The following is an 18,912-nucleotide window of genomic DNA, read 5'->3' as shown; positions in this document are numbered from 1 at the left end:
CCCGTGGCCGGGATTCAAAGGAGACGTTCAATTTTGTTGTTCTGAATAAAGCTTTTGCCACATTTTTAATACAATTGGATATCACTGCATTGACAAATACCTGAACAGCCAAAGGAAAAAAAGTAGCGATAAAATATATCTATAGAAATATTTGTATCCTTACTTACCGCAAGGTGATGAGCAGCCTTTCCTCAGCAGAGATGGCTCTTCTCATTACAGTGTTGCTGTAGTCCAGCTGGGGTGATGGAAGATTGAGCGGCCGTTAAAACGCATGGATGGAAATGTGCCAAAATTGAAGAAATTTCACCGGCTCTCTGGAAAAAAAAAATTACATTAGGTACATGACTCGCCCCCTGGGCCGTGGGGCACTCGGATCCGGGCAGTAGGGGAACGATGGGAGTAGTAGTGGCAACCCGGTTCCGTGGCTCAGGGTTGTCAGGCCAGTGGTAGTCCGTTATGTGCTGTTGATTATGTCCGACTACGCCACCCGTGGATTTGCGATCATTAGGAACCGCCGCTGCAAGGCAGACCGCTGGGGCTGATGATGTATGCAGCTGGGATGGTGTGACTCCCCACGGGAAGAGTGCGGCCCCAGGGCAGTGTAGTGGATGGTGGGAGTGATGGTGGTGAGAGTCCCAGTGCTGATAGTGCTGGAGGAGCAAGGAGCACACAGACGACAGGTTGCAGTCCAGGGTCTTTACTAGAACAGGTAAACTGACCCACAAACAGTCCCGGCTAGGAGGGGACCTGGATGACTGAGAGCAATGGGGAAATAGGCCCTGGTCAGGGTAAGGGTGTAGGCCTACCGTGCTTTCTGCATTCCTTCTGGCTATCTCCTCCTTATAAGGTAACAGCCCACGTTTCCGAGCTCTCCGTGTATTTTCGCCTGTATGGCCTGCAGCGTGGGTTCCTTTCTGCTACCGGCCTGGTATGGCTTTGCTGGTCCCTTCTGTTGTGGCAGAGCCTCCAGGCTTCTTAGGCCAAGGAATATACAGTCCCATGCGGACTGGTTATCTGCTGGAGAATGTGGAATCCTCCCAGCCTCAGACACCAAAGTCTGGTAAATTAAGTCCTTTATCTGCCAAGACAGGCTCACTTCGCCTCTTGTCTCTGGCTTGTGGCTCTCCTCCTGCCACACTTCCTCTTAGGTGCAATACAACTTTCTGTCCCTGCTCTGCTCCGGGACACGTCTCAGTGCTGAGACAGGTCATCCAGTTCTCCCTAACCCTGCCCCCAGTACCAGCTTTTACAGGGGCAGCCAGCTCCCCCTACTGGCCTGAGACAGGAGGCATTGCATGCTAATGTTCCTCTGACTAGAGAACCTCCCCCTTGCTCTCAGATACAGCTTTATTGCACTTGTGGCATCCAGGCCAGGGTGACACATTCCCCCCTAGTAAAATTTAGTACTTCGGGACTAAACAATAAACAAAGACAATATGCATAACCATAAAACATTAACAGACAGACGACGCACAGCTTGAGTTCTTAAGGTCACAGTGTGGTCTGTGACCGGGTGTCCCTATCACCAATACAACGGGGAGCCTTAACCAGGTGGGGGTCTGTCCTACCCCAAGTCTTTTACAGTCTTAGTTCATTCCTTGGTTAGGCTCCGAGTGCAGTCCATACAAGGTCCCGGTTATAAAAAGTCCATAACCTTTGAGTCCTTACGGTAACTGCAAGAAACTGAAACATAGAATTACCAAACATGCGTGTAACTTGGCAAACATTTCAACATTTGGCAACAGGGTTATTTACAATTTTAGAACACTGTATATTTTCCAGCGAGCGGGTATCTGCCCTTTTGTGCTCCTGGTTGATCTCCTTAACCCACTGTCTGGTGGTGGACTGACTTGGCTTTCCCAACTAGCGTTAGGGGTGCAGCTACCAGCTGGGTGTACAGGTAGGGCAGGCAGCTGTCTGCGGGTCCTTTGGCTTACCGCAGGCATGGCAGGCTCACTGTCAGCAGAGGGTTGACTCTCCTGGGCTGCTGGTACAGGCTCTTCTGCCTCTGGAACCGCTTGCTCCTCTTCACCTTCCGGCTCTGGTGTTGGTTGTTGCTGTGCCGGTTGCAGGAAATGCAGGACGGGTACCACTATGGCATCATTTATGCGAGTCCAGGACTGAGGGAACTCTCCGAGAACGGTACTGATCATTTCTTCCTTGTCCTCTGCGGGTTCAAGGTCACTTTGATCCTCTTCTGCACTACCGAGTTGCTCGGGGCATCTTTTGAGGTGGTCTCTGGAGATGGTGCTAGTGGTTTCTCCTCCGTTCTTGGTGATCACGCACACCTTCGGGTTGTCATGATCAGACTGCAGTACGGTGTAGGGTTCCCTTTCCCACTGGTCGTCCAACTTATGTAGCCTTCTCTTCCGCTTCAGGACTTGCTCACCAGGTTCTAGGGGACCAGCAGGGGCGTGATGGTTGAAGAGTTTTTCTTGCCTCCCTCTCACCTGGGCCAGGCTCTTCTCCACACTCTCCTGTACCTTCTTGTACTGCAGTTGCCTTTCCGTATCCCAGTCTGCATCCAGGGAGGTGTCCTCAGGTGTTAGGACTCCCATCTCCAGGTCTACGGGCAGCTTATCTGGTCTAGCTCGCATCAGGTAAGCCGGGGTGCAGTTGGTAGCGTTCACCGGGATATGATTGTATAAGTCTATCTGGTCCAGCAGTTTTTCTGGCCACAGGCTGCGTTCCTCCAGGGGCAACGTCTTTAGGAGATCGATAACTATATTGTTCATCTTCTCATGTATCCTGTTGGTTTGTGGATGGTAAGGAGTTGTCCGAATCTTCTTACAGCCATAGAGGTTGCAGAACTCCAGGAAGATTTCAGCCTTGAACGCTGGACCCTGGTCTGTCAGAACCTGTTCCGGATACCCGTGTGGACGGCAGAAGTATTGCTGGAAGGCTCTGGCCGCTGTTTGGGCTGTCAAGTCCTTTACCGGGACCACCACTAGAAAAAGGGAATAGTGGTCCACGATTGTCAGGGCATAGATGTATCCTGACCGGCTGGGAGCCAATTTGACATGGTCCAGAGCTACCAGCTCAAGAGTAGTGTTGAGCCACCCCCAGAGTGTTCGGGTTCGGTTCGGTTCGTCGAACACCGGGATGTTCGAGGAACTGTTCGTCGAACTGTTCGTCGAACACCTTAGAACACCGTCGAACACCGTTAAAACCAATGGCAGGCAAACAAAAACACATAGAAACACATAGAAAACACCTTCAAAGGTGTCCAAAAGCTGACAAACTGCTCAGAAGACGTTCTCTTTAAAAAAGCCGGCCGGCAATTCAGCAGCGGCATACACCGGTACCCGACAATTTAGACAAGAAGGAATAGAGCATCACACATAGATTAGATAGATAGAAACATGTCAGTCACATATATAAGAAGTACAGTGACAGTGTTGGTTACTGTACTTGTCATTTAGTGTAAAGGATTTATTAAAAAAAATATTAGTGTTTTCATGCACCGTCTCTTTAAAAAAGCCGGCCGGCAATTCAGCATCGGTACCCGACAATTTATAACAGGAAGATAGAGCATCACACATAGATTAGATAGATAGAAACATGTCAGTCACATATATAAGAAGTACAGTGATAGTGTTGGTTACTGTACTTGTCATTTAGTGTTAAAATAAAGGATTTATTAAAAAAAAAAATTGGCGTGGGGTTCCCCGTAATTTTAGTCTCTAGCGGAGGTTAAGCAGACGGTTGGGGCAGATGTTTGAAGCCTGGGAAGGGGGTAATACCCATGGAGCTTCCCAGGCTACTAATATCAGCCCCCAGCTGAATACCTAGCCTTTACTAGCTATTAAAATGGGGGACCCCCCCCAAAAAATGACGTGGGGTCCCCGCTATTTTAATAGCTAGCAAAGGCTAGACAGACAGCTGGGGGCTGATATTAATAGCCCAGGAAGGGTGCCATGAATATTGGCCCCCTCCCAGGCTAGAAACACCAGCCGTCAGCCGCCCCAGAAATTGCGCATCCATAGGATTCTGGCACTTAGCCTCGCTCTTCCCACTGCCCTGTAGCGGTGGCAGTGGGGTAATAGGGCTGGGGTTGATGTCAGCTTATAATGCCAGCTGACATCAAGCCCAGGTTAGTAATGGAGAGGCATCTATAAGACACCCCCATTACTAACCCCATAGTCAAAGTTAAAAAAAAACATAAACACCCAGAATAAAGTCCTTTAATTGAAATAAACACACAATTATTGTTCTAAATTAAACCATACTTACCATCACGCCCATTCCAGCTGAAGCCAACGATCTCCTGCAATAAAAGAAAAATAATAAAGCAACATCATCCTTACCTTTCGATGGTTCCCAGGACAGCTCCAGCTCTGCTACATCGAGATGACAGGCTGGACTGCAGCAGAACGCTGCCATCCAGCCTGTCATCCCGCAGACACTGAGAAGCGCAGGCATGCTTGCGCTCCTCAGTGTCTGGCTGTGACGGCATAAAAATGAGCCGAGTTCATGTCCAATGAACTCGGCTCACCTCATGCACGTCACTGACAGCGTGGGAAAATTCTCCTGCACTCAGCGCTTTAGCGTGAGAATTTTCCCACGCTGTCAGTGACGTGCATGAGGTGAGCTCATGTCCAATGAACTCAGCTCACCTCATGTACGTCACTGACAGCGTGGGAAAATTCTCCTGCACTCAGCGCTTCAGCGTGAGAATTTTCCCACGCTGTCAGTGACGTGCATGAGGTGAGTTCATGTCCAATGAACTCAGCTCACCTCATGCACGTCACTGACAGCGTGGGAAAATTCTCCTGCACTCAGCGCTTCAGCGTGAGAATTTTCCCACGCTGTCAGTGACGTGCATGAATTGAGCTCATGTCCAATGAACTCAGCTCACCTCATGTACGTCACTGACAGCGTGGGAGAATTCTCACGCTGAAGCGCTGAGTGCAGGAGAATTTTCCCACGCTGTCAGTGACGTACATGAGGTGAGCCGAGTTAATAGGACAAGAACTCGGCTCATCTTTATGCCGTCACAGCGAGACACTGAGGAGCGCAAGCAAGCCTGCGCTTCTCAGTGTCTGCGGCATGGCAATCTGGATGGCAGCGTTCTGCTGCGATCCAGCCTGTTATGTGAATGTAGCAGAGCTGAAGCCGACGTGGAAACCATGGAAAGGTAAGGATGATGTTGCTTTATTATTTTTCTTTTTTTGCAGGAGATCGTTGGCTTCAGCTGGAATGGGCGTGACGGTAAGTATGGTTTAATTTAGAACAATAAAGAATTGTGTGTTTATTACAATTAAAGGACTTTATTCTTTGTGTTGTGTTTTTTTTTAAATACTTTAGTACAAATTCATGGCGGTCATGTCTAATATTGGCGTGACCCCATGAATTTCGGGCTTAGGGCCAGCTGATAATACTAAGCTGGCCCTAACCCCTTTATTACCCAGTGAGCCACCGCACCAGGGCCCTGGATGAGTTGGGTACAGCGACAGAAGATGGCGCTTCTATGAATGCGCCATTTTCCGGGGTGGCTGCAGACTGCAATTTGCCGTGGGGGGGGGGGGCAGAAAGCTTGGGCCTCCCTGCGCTGCAGATTCCAGCCCTCAGCTGCCTAGTTGTACCTGGCTGGACACAAAAATAAGGCGAAGCCCCATGTATTTTTTTTTTTAATTGTTTCATGAAATTCATGAAATAATTAAGAAAAAAAGGCCTTCCCTATATTGTTGTGTCCGGCCAGGTACAAATAGGCAGCTGGTGGTTGGGGGCTGCCCGTTCCTGCCTGCTGTACCTGGCTGGACACAAATATAGTGCGAAGCCCCACGTCAATTTTTTTAAATTATTTCAGGAAATTCATGAAATAATTAAAAAAAAATTGACGTGGGGCTTCGCACTATATTTGTGTCCAGCCAGGTACAGCAGGCAGGAACGGGCTGCCCCCAACCACCAGCTGCCTATTTGTACCTGGCCGGACACAATAATATAGGGAAGCCCTTTTTTTCTTAATTATTTCATGAATGTCACGAAATAATTAAAAAAAAAAAAAAAACGTGGGGCTTCGCCCTATTTTTGTGTCCAGCCAGGTACAACTAGGCAGCTGGGGGGCTGGAATCCGCAGCGCAGGGAGGCCCAAGCTTTCTGCCCCCCCCCCCCCCGCTGCAAATTGCAGTCCGCAGCCACCCCGGAAAATGGCGCGTTCATAGAAGTGCCATCTTCTGGCGCTGTACCCAACTCATCCAGGGCCTTGGTGCGGTGGCTCACTGGGTAATAAAGGGGTTAGGGCCAGCTTGGCATTATCAGCTGGCCCTAAGCCCGAAATTCATGGGGTCACACCAATATTAGACATGACCACTATGAATTTCTAGTAAAGTATTTAAAAAAAACACAACACCCAGAAAAAAGTTCTTTAATTGAAATAAACACACAATTCTTTATTGTTCTAAATTAAACCATACTTACCATCACGCCCATTCCAGCTGAAGCCAACGATCTCCTGCAGTAAAAGAAAAATAATAAAGCAACATCATCCTTACCTTTCGATGGTTCCCACGACAGCTTTAGCTCTGCTACATCAAGATGACAGGCTGGACCGAAGCAGAAAGCTGCCATCCAGCCTGTCATCCCACAGACACTGAGAAGCGCAGGCTTGCTTGCGCTCCCCAGTGTCTCGCTGTGACGGCATCCAGATGAGCCGAGTTCATGTCCAATGAACTCAGCTCACCTCATGCATGTCACTGACAGCGTGGGAAAATTCTCCTGCCCTCAGCGCTTCAGCGTGAGAATTTTCCCACGCTGTCAGTGACGTGCATGAGGTGAGTTCATGTCCAATGAATGTCCAATGTCCCACGTCATTTTTTTGGGGGGGTCCCCCATTTTAATAGCTAGTAAAGGCTAGGTATTCAGCTGGGGGCTGATATTAGAAGCCTGGGAAGCTCCGTGGGTATTACCCCCTTCCCAGGCTTCAAACATCTGCCCCAGCCGTCTGCTTAACCTCCGCTAGAGCCTAAAATTATGGGGAACCCCACGCCAATTTTTTTTTAAATAAATCCTTTATTTTAACACTAAATGACAAGTACAGTAATCAACACTGTCACTGTACTTCATATATATGTGACTGACATGTTTCTATCTATCTAATCTATGTGTGATTCTCTATTCCTTCTATTCTAAATTGTCGAGTACCGCTGCTGAAATGCCGGCCGGCTTTTTTAAAGAGACGGTGCATGAAAACACTATTATTTTTTTTAATAAATCCTTTACACTAAATGACAAGTACAGTAAGCAACACTGTCACTGTACTTCATATATATGTGACTGACATGTTTCTATCTAATCTATGTGTGATTCTCTATTCCTTCTATTCTAAATTGTCGGGTACCGCTGCTGAAATGCCGGCCGGCTTTTTTATAGAGACGGTGCATGAAAACACTATTATTTTTTTTAATAAATCCTTTACACTAAATGACAAGTACAGTAAGCAACACTGTCACTGTACTTCATATATATGTGACTGACATGTTTCTATCTAATCTATGTGTGATTCTCTATTCCTTCTATTCTAAATTGTCGGGTACCGCTGCTGAATTGCCGGCCGGCTTTTTTAAAGAGACGGTGCATGAAAACACTCTTATGTTTTTTAATAAATCCTTTACACTAAATGACAAGTACAGTAACCAACACTGTCACTGTACTTCTTATATTTGTGACTGACATGTTTCTATCTATCTAATCTATGTGTGATACTCTATTCTTTCTGTTCTAAATTGTCGGGTACCGGAGCATGCCGCTGCTGAATTGCCGGCTTTTCATGTTTCACTGTGAGCACTGTTCCCATCGATTTGGGCTACCACTTTTTTTAAGCCACATCCACCATGGCTGTGGCATTACAGTGAGTGGCAGACAATCCCTGCATGATTGGTGCTCTAAATAGCGCCAGACATGCAGGACACGCTTTTGGTGCACGAACAGTTATCGAACATAACCTCGAACAGCCGAATTTTTTGCAAATCGTTCGGGTTCGTCGAACAACTCGAACACCGCCCAAAACAGCTCGAATTTGAGATTGGCGAACAGTTCTAGCCGAACACCGCTCATCTCTACTCAAGAGGCTGCGTGGTGACGATGGGCCTCAAGGGTGTCTTCTGGCTGGCACGGTCCTTCCTCCTTAGGTGACAAGGGCCACAGTCTCTGCACCATTTTTCTACAGCTCCTCTCATGCCGACCGAAAAGAACCTTCCTCTTAGTAGGAACTCCAGTTTCTTCCAACCGAAGTGTCCCGCTCTGTCATGGTAAGCCCCCAGGACCATAGCTGCATCTCGCCTTGGGACCACGACTTGCCAGGTCAGCTCGTGCGTCTGGTGGTTGACAATCCTTCTGCACAACTTGCCCTCATAGAGGAACAGCTTGCTCTTCTCTTTCCATAGCTGCTTGGCTTCCTCTGGGGCATCGGGATCTAAGCGGGCGTCTTCCCGGGTCAGCAGATCTTTCCCCAGGCGGATTGCAGGGTCACTATCTTGGGTCTCGGCCCAGCTGTGGTGAGGTAAGGGATTGATCATCACGGTTGTTAGATCCTCCTCCTTCACGCGGTGGGAGTATTGAGCGGCTCCATACCGGTGAAACGTGGGGAGTTCTACCTCCTCCAGCTCTTCTGGGTCTTCGTCACCTTCAGGTAAGTGAGGCATTCTTGATAGGGCGTCCGCGTTGGCATTGGTTTTGCCTGCCCGGTACTTGATCACGAAGTCATACTTGGAGAGACGGGCCATCCACCGCTGTTCCAGGGCACCCAGTCTTGCATTGTCCAGGTGTGTCAACGGGTTGTTGTCCGTGTACACGGTGAACTTTGCGGAGGCCAGGTAATGCTTGAAGCGTTCCATCACGGCCCACACCACCGCCAAGAATTCTAGCTTGAAGGAGCTGTAATTCTCCGGGTTCCTCTCGGTGGGCCTCTGCTTCCGGCTGGCGTATGCGATCACCCGTTTTCTGCCCTATTTGTTTTGGGACAGTACGGCTCCCAGTCCCACATTCCTGGCGTCTGTGTGGAGAATGAAAGGCTGGCCATAATCAGGGTAGGCCAGGATCTCATCCCCCGTGAGGGCCATCTTCAACTGGCGGAAGGACTCCTCTTCCGGTTTATCCCACTTGAAGGGTGGCTTTTGACTCCTGGACTTAGATTGTCCGATCAGGAGGTCCTGCATAGGAGCTGCCATCTTAGTGAACCCGGGGATGAACGTTCGGTAGTAGCCTACCAACCCGAGAAACTGTCTCACCGCTTTGATGTTCGAGGGGCTTGGCCACCTCTTGATTGCCGTGACCTTGTCAGGGTCGGGGGCTACTCCTTCCGCGCTTACCACGTGCCCTAGGTACTGGACCCTTGGTTTCAGCAGGTGACACTTCGATGGTTTCACCTTCAGGCCATAGCCAGCCAGGGCTTCGAACACCTCAGCCAGGTGTTTGAGATGGTCCTCGTAGGTCTTCGAATAGACGATCACGTCGTCCAGGTAAAGGAGGACCGTCTCGATGTTTCGGTGCCCTAGACAGCATTCTATCAGCCGCTGGAAGGTCCCTGGTACGTTGCAGAGCCCGAAAGGCATACAGTTGAATTCGCTCCGTCCCATCGGGGTGGTGAAGGCGGTCTTCTCCTTGTCAGCCTCTGCCACAGGAACCTGCCAGTACCCGCTAGTAAGGTCCAAAGTAGAAAAGAAGTTAGCTGATTTTAGTGCGGCTAAAGACTCTTCTATTCTAGGCAGTGGATATGCGTCTTTGTGGGTGATACGGTTGATTTGTCTATAGTCCACGCACATTCTCATGGTGCCATCCTTCTTTTTCACCAGAACCAAGGGGGCTGCCCAGGGGCTACAGCTATCTCTAATGACCCCAGCTTCTTTCATTTCTCTTAGCATGCCTTTTGCGTTCTGATAATGTGCAGGGAGTACAGGTCTGTGTCTCTCTTTTATTGGTGGGTGGCTCCCTGTGGGGATGTGGTGTTCTATCCCTTTTACTCTGCCGAAGTCTAGCGGGTGCTTACTAAAGACTCTCTCGTACTCCTGTACCACCCGGTAGACTCCTTGTTTTTGGTGCAGGGGAGTGGAGTCAGCACCCACGTGGAGTTTCTGGCACCAGTCCTCCTTTTGTTTCTGGGAGCCACTACCCTCCGCCTGTGGAGATGGAGGCAAGGGTTCCACGGCCCTGATAGCTTTGTGTTCGACAACAAACAGTTTGGCGAGTGTAGCGTACCTGGGTAAGTGTACCTCCCTCTCCCCAATGTTGAGGATGCGGACGGGCAACCTCCCATGACGGACATCAAACAACTCCCGGTCTGTCAAAATGGTGGGCCTGCTGTCTGAGTACACGGGTTCTACCATGGCTTGGTAGTCTCTACCTCTCAACCCGATTGCAGTCCGACACCAGATCATCATTTCACTTTTGGGAGGCATGGAAATGGGGAATGGGTCACTCAGTCTTACGCTACCGATCTCACCACCAGACAGTTCTACCTGCTGCCGTCTCATCAGGGCTTTTATCTCCTTGTTGAGGACTCTCTGTTGGCTGGAACTAGCATTCACCGCCACCTGTTGTAGAATTACAATTACCTCTGAAAGACAATTTTCAATCACGTTAGTACCCACAGTTATTTTAGGGTGACTTTCACGACGGTCAGTGTCCCCAGTAATCACTCCCGGTGCCGGCAGTTCAACTTTACCAATTTTAATGGTCATCTCCTTGAACCCCATCTGGGCACGGGTAAGCCATTACTGGCGATGATGCTCAAGTTACTGTCTGGATACCGTGTGATATCAGCATCAGTCCAATACTGCTTAAAAAGTACATAAGGGATAGTGGTTACTTGCGACCCAGTATCCAGCAAGGCGCTCATGGGGATATCGTCCAGCACCACGGGTAAATCCGGGCGCCCCCCAACGTACTTATCACGCCAATTATAAGGGCCTGGTGATCTTATGCCTGGGGGTTGGCCCTCTGCCCCAGGTTGGACCCGTTTAAATTACAGCACCTGGAAATGTGTCCGGGCTGGTTGCATCGACGGCAAATGGGCGGTCCATCCTCTGTCTGTGGGCCTCCCTCGGAACGACGGGCTCCTCCTCTGTCGACACCACGGGACATCCTCCGGACTTGAAGCCAGCTCGATGGGTCTTGACGGGTCCACTTGCAACGCCTGGACGGTCCTGGTCAATGCCGCGACACTCCTGGTCAGCTCCTGGACTTGGTGGTGCAGGTCTTTCGATGGGGCTTGGTTCTGGGCCTGTGCATCAGCCCCCACGGGGTCCATAGAGGAGGGCGCCGCCTCCTGGTGGTAGGTGAGAGCAGGGCGCCGGGAATTTATAGCGCCACTGGTTGCAAATTCACGGAGCACCCTTATGGCCCTGTCCTTAAATTGGGCAAAGGTCAGGTCGGGGTTCTGAAAGAACATGAGGCGCAGTTGGGCCCTGTGGGCACTAGACAGCAGACCTTCTATGAATTGTTCTGTTAGCAGCTTATCCGTTTCCTGCACACTGCCAGGGTCAGTTTGTTGAATAGCCCTCAAAGCTTCCTGCAGATTTAGGGCATAGTCTCTGATGCTATCCTGTGCCCGCTGCTTACAACCATAGAACCTCATCTTAATCTCAGCGGAGGTACGTGTGTCAAAGGTACCCTGCAGCCGGGCCAGAATACCCTTCACAGTCCTTTTCTCCTCAGTGGGCCATGATTTTACCTCCCTTTGGGCTGCGCCAGTTAATTGCCCTGTTAGTATGCTGACCTTCTGTTCCTCTGTCAGTGGGTAGACTTGGAACAAACTGTACAGCCTTTCCTTAAAGTCAGTTAGGGCATGGGGCTCCCCTGAGTACTTGGGCAGCCAGGCCGCTCCAGGGATGTAGGGCAGGGAAAAGGGCATCACCACTGCTGCAGCTGCGTTGGTGGTAGTGGGCGCCTCGGTGTCCGACATCTTCCTCCCCCCTAGTTAAGCGTGGCCTACCTTCCGACGATCCTTTTCTGTAGGCCGCGGCTCCGCTGCTGCTGCTCTGGACGAGGACCTTGCGTCGCGTCCTGATGACGTCAGCGTCGCTCTCTCTCCCTTCCAGGACCTTGCGCAGCGTCGGTGCGTGGGGTGGAGCTTCGGATCTCGCGCGGTTTGGACGTCCACGCCCCTCTTCTTCCCCCGTGGCGTCCTGAAGATGGCGTCCGATGGCGGGAAAGTTGCTGAAGATGGCGGGAACCGATGGAAGATGGCGGGAGACGTCTGGAAATGGCGGGAAACGGCTCCGGATGGCAGGAAACCTCTTTTCAGGTAAGTGCAAAGTCTTTTCTAGGCACGCAATACCCGTTTGTGGCGGGTTGGTTGCAATCCTGCCGACTACGCCAAAGCTGACTCTCCCCCTGGGCCGTGGGGCACTCGGATCCGGGCAGTAGGGGAACGATGGGAGTAGTTGTGGCAACCCGGTTCCGTGGCTCACGGTGGTCAGGCCAGTGGTAGTCCGTTATGTGCTGTTGATTATGTCCGACTACGCCACCCGTGGATTTGCGGTCATTAGGAACCGCCGCTGCAAGGCAGACCGCTGGGGCTGATGATGTATGCAGCTGGGATGGTGAGACTCCCCACGGGAAGAGTGCGGCCCCACGGCAGTGTAGTGGATGGTGGGAGTGATGGTGGTGAGAGTCCCAGTGCTGATAGTGCTGGAGGAGCAAGGAGCACACAGACGACAGGTTGCAGTCCAGGGTCTTTACTAGAACAGGTAAAGTGACCCACAAACAGTCCCGGCTAGGAGGGGACCTGGATGTCTGAGAGCACTGGGGAAATTGGCCCTGGTCAGGGTGAGGGTGTAGGCCTACCGTGCTTTCTGCGCTCCTTCTGGCTATCTCCTCCTTATAAGGTAACAGCCCACGTTTCCGAGCTCTCCGTGTATTCTCGCCTGTATGGCCTGCAACGTGGGTTCCTTTCTGCTACCGGCCTGGTATGGCTTTGCTGGTCCCTTCTGTTGTGGCAGAGCCTCCAGGCTTCTTAGGCCAAGGAATATACAGTCCCCTGCGGACTGGTTATCTGCTGGAGAATGTGGAATTCTCCCAGCCTCAGACACCAAAGTCTGGTAAATTAAGTCCTTTATCTGCCAAGACAGGCTCACTTCGCTTCTTGTCTCTGGCTTGTGGCTCTCCTCCTGCCACACTTCCTCTTAGGTGCAATACAACTTTCTGTCCCTGCTCTGCTCCGGGACACGTCTCAGTGCTGAGACAGGTCATCCAGTTCTCCCTAACCCTGCCCCCAGTACCAGCTTTTATAGGGGCAGCCAGCTCTCCCTACTGGCCTGAGACAGGAGGCATTGCTTGCTAATGTTCCCCTGACTAGAGAACCTCCCCCTTGCTCTCAGATACAGCTTTATTACACTTGTGGCATCCAGGCCAGGGTGACACATACACATGGATGACAATATACTTTTTTCCCCACATGATAATAACTTACCTCCTTTATCTTGATGTAGTACATAGAAGTGCTCCTTGTCAGATCTCTCCTACACCACAGGGTGCACCCTCAGTTCGTTTGGTTTTCATCTTCTAGACCGCTCCTATGGAACAATAAATGGTTACTGCACACCACAACAAAAAATAAAATGAAATGTACATTGTAGCTACATTTATCTTACCTGCTTGCTGTGGGGATGCAGGATATTTAGCACACTAAAATTCATTGCAGGTTCATATACGGTCTGCGGAGATGCAGGGGTTGATCTTCATGTGGCATTGTTTAACTTGCAAAAAGCAGAATGGAAAAGAAGGGTTGGACAAGGAAATGACATCAGAAAATGTTTGTTTTTTTTCAGCTATCTTTATTAGGTCCCAACCCTGTAACATTTCTGTGCAAAAACGCGTCAAAAAAAGCTTATAAAAAACGTGTCAAAACAGCTTATAAAAAACGCACAGAAAATTTCTGCTTCAAATACGCATCGTGGGCACATAGCCTTATATTAGTTTTATTACAGTTATCAAGGAAGCAAGATTGCATGTGACTTTGCTGTCTCACCAAAAAGTAAGAAGTTATAATTAAATTTTTGGTTTAGGCCTCAAAATCCCATACCATCTTGTTTCACAGATCACACTCGCAGTAATCCTGCAATTTCACCACAACCTATTCATTCTAAGGCCAATATTAGGCAACAGTTTACGAACCTTAGGCCACGGCCCCACTATCAGTATTCGGTCAGTAATTTTTCTCAGGAGTAGGAGCCAAAACCAGGTGAGGAACAATCAGAGAAAAGGTATAATAGAAACAAGTCACCAATTCTGCATTTATCACCCACTCCTGGTTTTGGCTCCCACTCTGAGAAAAATTACTCATTGAATACTGAGACCAAATACTGATAGTGGGGCCATAGCCTTAAGCTGGACACTCTTTCATTTTACCTCACAATTATTATTCTTATTCTATTTCACAAGCAAGGCTACGCAATAAACAGTCAAATAAATGCTGGGATCAATAGAAGTTGTCAAGTGACGTTGCATCCATGGTAAACATGGTGCTCATATGAGATGTGGGTGATGGAATATCAGGAAGGCATAAATGGTAAATATCATTTCAGCCTTTTCTTGTGAGGGCCTGGTAGACTTCAGCAAATCTTTTGAAATTGGACCTTGCTAAATTTGACCAATTTTCCTATGCAGTTCAATTTGCAACAAATCAATTACCTCACCTCTATTGACTGGTGATATCTGACACTAGAATAACATGCCATTCTTGCCTAAAGGGAATCTCTCACCAGTTTTTTGACACCCTATCTGAGAGCAGCATGATGTAGAGACAAAAACCTGATTCCAGTGATGTGTCAGATAATGGGCTGCCTGCTGTAGTTTTGATAAAATCACTGATTAGCCAGTAGGAGATTATCACTAAGTCTTTCATGGGCTCTGTACACACCAAACCCCTACTACTGATTTGCACATTTCAATCAATGATGTCTGCGTGGTTATATGGAGTTCAGCATTCAGAGAACTGCAGCAGATAAAACAGTGATTTTATCAAAATGACAGTGTGCAGATCATGGGCGTACAAAGGATCAAAACAAGGGGGGGGGGGGCATGCCATGGTCGTTCAGGTTGTAAATTTTAAAACGAAAAAGGTGAATGAAATGAAAATTTTAAGAAAATTATATGTAATTATAGAAGTGCTTTATTAGTTATTACAATTATTTGCTTGCAAAAATTTTTGATTTTTATTCTAATTACATGTCTTATACTAATATAATTTTTCTTGGGTTTGAAGAAAACTTGTTCAAAACTTTAGTTTCAATCCAGTCCTGATTTTCCTTGAAGAATTTCCGATGGACGCTCATCAAACACAATCCAGTCAGTTTGTCCTCTCCCATTGTACTTCTGAGCCAGGTCTTTACTAGTGTTGAGCCACCCCCGTAGTGTTCGAGTTCGGTTCGGTTCGTCGAACACCCGTGTGTTCGCCGAACTGTTCGTCGAACTGTTCGTCGAACACCTTCGAACACCGTTAAAACCAATGGCAGGCAAACAAAAACACATAGAAACACATAGAAAACACCTTCAAAGGTGTCCAAAAGCTGACAAACCGCTCAGAAGACACAACTAACACATGGAAAAGTGACAAGTACATATAGTCATGCGAAAAGAAAAGAGGTGGAGGAGTAAAAGGAGGGGGAGACACAGATATAGGCATGTCATGCCCTTCTAAAATCCAAAAAGTGAGAAGCCGACACGCTCAGTCCGCTCCTGCCCGTGCCACCTCCGTGTCGCCGGGTTTGTGCTAGAGCCGCGGTGATCCCTGACGGCCAGCCCCCCTCTCCCAATACTGGTGCCTGTCCGCTGGTGGGTTGAGCGAGCCCCCCTGTGGTGGAGGCAGCTCTAAGCTTTTTAATTTAAATTGTCTCTCTAATTTGAATAAATACACTTTAAATCCATTTACAAGGATCTATTGGAGGGCAAGTCTCATGCCAGCAGCCGCATAATTCCAGCTCCAGTAGCGTCCACTAAAGCTGCTGCAGTTAAAAAGCTTTTATAAGGATCGAGCTCGGCTGTCCACCGCAAGGCATCCTACTGCCAGTCCGAGCCCCTATGCCTTGGGGTGCCTCCTGATGCTCTTCACTGAGTATCCCGTGGTCCCAAAGCATTTCCTTTGAAAAAATGAAGTGTCCAAACTACAGGTGGTGTAGCTTGCTTAACAGCCGGGATAATCCGCTGACTAGCAGACCCTGCTACTAGGCACAAAGTATTTCCTGGGCTAGATGCAGTTAAAAATTTGTAATTAGATACTCTCGTTGGATGCTGAGAAAGCATTCCATAGAGTCTCCTGGCACGCCATATATGATTCTCTTAAAAAGCTTGGGGTAGGGGTCTAGGGGACCCTTTTATAGCCAAAATCACGGCCCTGTATCGCAATACGTCACCTAGGCTGAAGATAAATGGAACTGTAGCACCCTGAGGGCTCGGTTGCTACAGAGGTATTGCACCTCACCCAGAGGTGTGATATCTCACTCTCAGGTAAGGATGTAGTGTGGATCAGGACCCGACACCTGCATGCATTACACCACATTGCCGTGGGGCAGGGCGACCAATATGCCCCTGAGATGGGCACGACAGTCCCTGTCCCTGGCTGGAGTGGTGGGAGGGAACACTGAGGAAGGGGAACCCTGTAGTGCAGGAGCAGGGAGGAAGCAGTTCCTGGGTGCATTGAGAAGGGAGTATAAAAGGTGGGCACCATCTTAGTTCAGTGCAGAGAAGTCTGAGCAGAAGTGGCAGGGAGCAGGGGCTCTGCATGAGCTCTGCTCCGGAGGCGGGCCTAGTAACAGAGGCCCAGGCCTGGAAGAGGGAGAAGGAAGGAAGAGGAGCGGAGAAGGCTCCAGGAACGAGGAACGAAGGGATCTCATGGGTGCGGACGGGCGAGTCGCCACCGCACGCCCGAATCCACCTGCGTGGAGGGGTCAGGCCAAAGGGGGAGACCGGTCCCCGAAACTAGTGGAGGCAGGAAACGACCCTCAGCTAGAAACAGGAGGCTGTGACATTTTATGTGGCGCAGCCCCTCGCTACACCCGCTAGGAAGGCACCACATAGGGTCAGGGAAACTGGCGCCAAGTTTACCAAGAGGAGGCCCGAGGCAGCCGGACAGAAGGGTTGGTAAGAAAGGCCAGACAAAGGACACACAAAGGGGGTCCTGTGAAGCACTCCAAAGTTATCTGGGAGTTGTCTGAGCCCCTCACCTGGTGAGCACAGTACGACGTGGGCAGCCGTTACCTGCAGACGTGGTCTGGATAATAAGAACTGTGAGTAAAGGCCCTGGACTGCATCACTGACTCCGTGTCATTACTGCTGCTGCCCTGCACCATCACCCCCATCCTCCGCATACACTGCCCTGAGGCTATACTCCTCCCGTGGGGAGTTATGCTACGCTCTGCTGCACCCACAACACCAGCCTCAGCGGTCTGCCCTGGAGCGGAGGTTCACTCTGACCGCAATCCACGGGTGGCGTAGTCGGACATTTAAACATCAAAACCACATAAATAGTTCCGCCACTGGTTTGACCGCCCTGAGCCACGGAACCGGGTTGCCGCCACGGAGACTACAACCACCAGCATCCACCAAAAAGGGTCCGGCTCCGGGTGTCCCAAGGCCCAGGGGGCGCGTCAGAACATTTTCATCACCTTTCACAATCACCAATGGGACAAGGCAGGGATGTTCTCTGTCCCCTCTCTTATACATCCTAGTGACGGAGCACCTGCTCTCATCAATTCGCCATAACCCCAATATTAGGTGGATTGAGGTGGGAGGCACCGAGTACAAGTGCTCTCTATTTGCTGATGATGTCCTAGTATATATCACTCAATCACATATATCCATCCATGCTGTTATGGCTGAAATAGATCACTTTGTTACATGGTCAAATTTTAAAATCAATGCAGCGAAGTCTGAGGCCCTCGATGTCTCCCTCCCCAAATCCATATAGGATTCCATCCAGTCCAACTTTCCCTTAGCCTGGCCCTCACAGGGTATCAAATAATTAGGAATTCCTATTCATAGAGACCTCTCCCATCTGTGTTATCTTAATTTTGGGCCCTTTATTGAACAACTCCATACAGACCACGGTTGGCAAGTTAGAACTGTAAGATTCACTACGTGAACCACTGGTGTTTTGTGGAAAAGCACATGTACACTGTGTTCCAAATTATTATGCAAAAAGTGTTTAGGAGTGATAAGGGAAGAATTTGTTTGTTTGTCAGTTAAACTCATTGATGGTGATGTGTGTCAGGGCTCTTTATATCACTGTAAGCAATTGCAGACACCTGTGCTAATTAGTTTGGCAGGTGTGTCCAATGAAAGGCAAGACTACTTAAGAAGGCTGTCTCACATTATTAAGCAGCCTACATTTTCTGCCAAAATGGGAAAGAAAAAGGATGTGTCGGCTGCTGAGAAGCAACAAATTGTGAAGTGTTTAGGTCAAGGCATGACTACAATCAACATTGTGCGATGATCAGGATGAAGTGTCTTGGCAATCAAGAAGTATGTAGCTAATTCACAGTACACACGTGTGCGTGCTGATAAGGGCAAATTGAGGACTCTTTCCTACAGGCAATTACGTCAGGTTGAAAGAGCAGCGGCAAAAAAGCCTTGTCATAGCAGCAGACAAGTTTTTGAAGCTGCTTGTGCCTCCAACGTCCCCCGAACAACAAGATGCAGGGTCCTTCAGAGGTTTGCAGCTGTGCATACGCCATCCTGTCGACCTCCTCTATCCACTTCACACAAGCAGAAACGGCTCCAGTGGGCCAAACATTACATGAAGACTGATTTCAAAACTGTTTTGTTCACGGATGAGTGCCGTGCAGCGCTCGATAGTCCAGATGGATGGAGTGGAGGATGGCTGGTTGATGGACACCCCACGCAAACACGGCTACAGCGCCAACAAGGAGGAGGTGGAGTAATGTTTTGGGCTGGAATCATGGGGAGAGAGATTGTCGG

The 18,912-nt window shown here is 49.4% G+C and overlaps 1 long non-coding RNA gene across 1 annotated transcript; it reads right to left on the bottom strand.

Annotated features, from left to right (window-relative positions):
* Positions 1–200: 200 nt before the first annotated feature.
* LOC141164998 (uncharacterized) lies at positions 201–13,718 on the bottom strand. The gene is made up of 3 exons (XR_012251021.1): positions 13,590–13,718; positions 13,409–13,511; positions 201–314 (listed from the first exon to the last, which is right to left on the bottom strand). It is a non-coding gene; the product is annotated as an uncharacterized lncRNA (long non-coding RNA).
* Positions 13,719–18,912: the final 5,194 nt, after the last annotated feature.

This window comes from Phyllobates terribilis, unplaced genomic scaffold, assembly GCF_046119375.1.
Source record: "Phyllobates terribilis strain yellow unplaced genomic scaffold, ASM4611937v1 Scaffold_11__3_contigs__length_659146591, whole genome shotgun sequence".
NCBI lineage: Eukaryota > Metazoa > Chordata > Amphibia > Anura > Dendrobatidae > Phyllobates > Phyllobates terribilis.
This window is presented reverse-complemented; position numbering and strand designations above follow the sequence as displayed.